Source organism: Chrysochloris asiatica, unplaced genomic scaffold, assembly GCF_000296735.1.
Source record: "Chrysochloris asiatica unplaced genomic scaffold, ChrAsi1.0 scaffold00512, whole genome shotgun sequence".
Taxonomy (NCBI): Eukaryota; Metazoa; Chordata; class Mammalia; order Afrosoricida; family Chrysochloridae; genus Chrysochloris; species Chrysochloris asiatica.
This window is the reverse complement of record NW_006409030.1, coordinates 637877-641810: the sequence shown is the minus strand read 5'-3', so window position 1 is coordinate 641810 and position 3934 is coordinate 637877. Positions and strand designations below refer to the sequence as shown.

At 42.7% G+C, this 3934-nt stretch overlaps 1 pseudogene; it reads right to left on the bottom strand.

Annotated features, from left to right (window-relative positions):
- Positions 1-1896: 1896 nt before the first annotated feature.
- On the bottom strand, positions 1897-3082 carry LOC102814198 (annotated as a pseudogene).
- Positions 3083-3934: the final 852 nt, after the last annotated feature.

Here is a 3934-nt window from a genome sequence, read left to right as displayed (position 1 = left end):
AAAGACTATAAGAGTTGTGGGATGACATCAAGAACATCATACAGGCAGAAAGCAAAAGGTCTTTAAGAAGACAAGAAAGAAGGAGAAGACTAAAATGGATATCAGAAAAGACTCTGAAACTTGCCTCCCAGTGTAGAGATGCTAAAGCAAATGAGGAGGACAGGGGGGAGGCGGGACTTGATGGTAGATCGGGGAGAAGGGCAGTGAGGATCTCCATCAGCAATAACACAGAATACTGGATGAAGCAGGTTCAGGGAATGGCCCCAGAATTCTGAACCACATATAAAGGACATTTTAGAAAGTTTGAAGGCTTACAGCAAGTGGAATTTGTGGTGGAAGTGAGAAATCTAGTGCTTTGGGAGATCCGCTGGGCTCAGAGACTCCCAGAGTGGCCATCTTGGGTGAAACTGAGTGGGTGAAGGATCAGAGCAACAAGGGACACCTGATCGATCCTCGGAGATAAAGGTGTGGACATTCTTATTCTTTTTTTTTTTTTTTTGGTATCTGTTTGTTGGTCTCTCGCTGTCTGTGCACCTCCATTCTGGTGACTAGAGAAGGTGTCTGAGTGAGTGGACACACTCCCAACCACCTCAGGGGGTTGTACTACACATGTGCACAGATTTGCTCAGAATTTAAAGGGAAAGGCCCTGCTTAAAACTAAATGACAGCTCCAAACAGCCACAGCCTGCCCTGAACTGTTTATCACTAAGAAAAAGGTCTGAACAGGGGTTATGGAGCAGGAGACAGACAGACTAAAAAGGAAGCAGGCCGGAAATTAAATCCTGAGTTATGTGATAATGACCAACAGTGGCAAGAATACGAGACAGGGACATACTCATATTTAGCCATGATTATTTTCTTTTTTCTCTCTTCTGTCTTTTCTGTGATTTTAGACTGAAGTATCCAATCTGTGTTTTCTGGCTGTTGCTGTTATGTTTTTTGGTCCTTCTTTACCTTTAGGGGGATTTTTCTCTCCCTACATTAAGCAAGATGAGACAGCAATTGTGGCCATATAGTCAAGCTATTAACATCACAGCCAACTGCTGAATATGTCTAAGAAACAGATGACCATCTCTAGCCATGTACAGAAACAATATAAAGTGACTGAGACAAATAATCTGGAGGTAGACCTTGATTTCATATTGGAAGGAGGGCAGGCTTTGGAAATGCCTGAGAAGGAATTCAGAAAAAAATTATCTTGAAATGTATCAAAACTCGTTACAGAGGAGTTGAGAAAAATAAGGAAGAAGTAAGGACAGTGCTACAGGAACCATTAAATAAGATAGATACAGCATTGGAAACAATTCAAAATCTACAAAAAGAGGTCAAAGTGATAATAATACAATATCAGAAATGGACAATACACTGAAAGGGCAAAGAAGTAGAATTGAAGAGATGGAAGCGAGAACTAGTGAGCTGGAAGACACATTTCTCAATACTACTAGGATAGAAGAGCAAGCAGAAAAAAGGATAAAAAAAATCTGAAGAAGTTCTAAGATTCATGTTGGACAATATGAAGAAGAATGACTTAAGAATTATTGGCATTCCAGAACAGGAAGAATCACACAATTCCACAGAGGGGATATTTGAAGAGCTACAGGCAGAACATTTCCTTAACATACTGAAAAAGATAAGCATTCAAGAAGCTCAACAAACTCCAGGAAGGATAGACCCCAAAAGAAAATCACCAAGACATACAAGAATCAAGCTCTCCAAAATCAAAGATAAGGAGACAATCCTGAAAGCAGCTAATGAGTTCCAGATGGTGCTGCCACGTATGTCAATTTTTTTTTTTTTTTTTGGTCAAGATTTTTATTTTTTAGAAAAAACAAACCTTCAATTTCTTCCCACACCTCTCCCCCAATGCTCCCATCCTCGGAGCCCCCATGGGCCAGGTCAGTCCAGTGTGATTCCCACAGATGCCAGGGCTTCAGTGGCCCAAGGTGGGTAGAGGGTGGGGTCCCCATACATGGTGTTCATGAAGTCCTGCACAAAGTCAGGGAAGTGCTTCTCCATGATGCTGGCCCTCACTGTACTCATCAGTTGCAGCTGGTAGGCAATGTTATGGACCATGAGGTGGTACAGGCTGGCAGTGTTGTCTCTGTGAAGCAGTGCCTGCAAGTAAGCCTGGCTGTGCTTCTGGCGTGTGGGTCAGGTGCACTCTGGGTCGATGGGGCTTAAATCCTTTTAATATGGCTTCTTCTTCAGCTGCAGGTTCCTCATGGACACCAGGGCAGAACCAAAGCATGCAGTTTGTGTGTGGGAGATGCAGTCCAGCATGTCACATCCAAGGGCCACACAGACCACCAGATTAGTGGCATAGTCAACGCCCATCATGCATCTGGGCTTGTCCTTAGGCAGCCGCAAAGTGCTCAGTGCCTCCATCTTCCAGAACTGGCCCTTGTTTTCACTCCCAATCAGGCCCCCATTGGCGAAGCCTGGCACGTTCCTCTGGGTCATCTCTTCTAGGCAGGGTAGCTCAGAGATCTGCATCCAGCCCACCCTGATTGATGGCAAAGAGGTTCTGCTTATCGGGCCACTGATGGGCTGCAAGGCACTGGTCCAGCCAACAGATTGACCTATGCATAGCTTCTTTTATGTATGGCCCCGTCACTGTACCTCTGACCACATTGTCCAGCTGAATGATGATGTCCGAGCCCAGAGTATTCTGGAACTCCACAGACTTCTCTGAGCTCAGGAAGGTCTCAGTACCATCATAGGGGGCGTGAAAGCTGATGCCCTCTTCTGTTATCTCATAAAGGGACACCAGGGACACCATCTGGAAGTCACCCCTGTCCATCAGCAAGTTGTGGGGACAATTCATGAAGCCATGGAAACCATGGGATTTCTGGATCAGCTCTGGACCCAGTCTCAGACCCAGATGGTAGGTTTTGCCCAGGCAGATGAGACAACCCAGCATGTCTAGCTGCTCAACCATGCTGCATTTCATGGTAGCCTATGTGCCCACCAGCATAAACACCAGAGTGGCCACCATCCCATGTGGCAGCTGCAGCTCACCCACCCAAGTCTTGGAGTGACTACACTCGCCCACTAGATGCAAGATCTGGGGCACAGACTCCAGAGAAGTAGGTTGGCCACGGCCAACATCTCGGTCTGAACAGACATCCAGATGGTGAGAATGTCAGGTAGATTACAGGATAAAATAGATTGTCTTAAATGGAGGGAAAAGTTAATAGAATATAAGGTAACCTTAAAGAAAATTAATAATTCACAACATAACAAGAAAATGAAAATCCAAGGACATGGAAACATTAAAACAATTAAACTAATAGGAAAGAACATAAAAAACCTGAACTCAGCACAGGAAACATGAACTCAGCACAGGAAGGCATGCAGAACAAAGAAACTAGCAGCACCACACACACACACACAAAAAAACAAAACAAAAAAAAAACAAAAAAAACATAATGACAGCAATTAGTCCATATCTATCGATAACAACACTGAATATAAATGGATCAAATGAACCAGTTAAGAGATGGAGAGTGGTAGAATGGTTAAGAAAACAAGATTCTTCAATATGCTGTCTGCAAGAAACACACCTTACATGCAAAGACAAAAACAGACTAAGTCAAAGTATGGAAAAAAATATACCAATCTAATTGCAATAAAAAACAAACAGTAGTGACAATACTAATCTCTGATAAAATAAACTTTGAGGCAAAACCCAGCATAATAGATAAAGATGGACATTATCTCATGATTAAAGGAACAATTGAGCAAGATGACATAACCATAATAAAAATCTATGCTCCCAGTGAAAGAACTCCAAAACATATCAAGCAAATGCTAATAGACTTGAAGAATAAATAGACAAATCTATAATAATAGTGGGTTGTTTTAATACACCACATTCCAAAATGGATAGAACAATCAGAAAGAAACTTGACAAAGACACAGAAAAATTAAACAA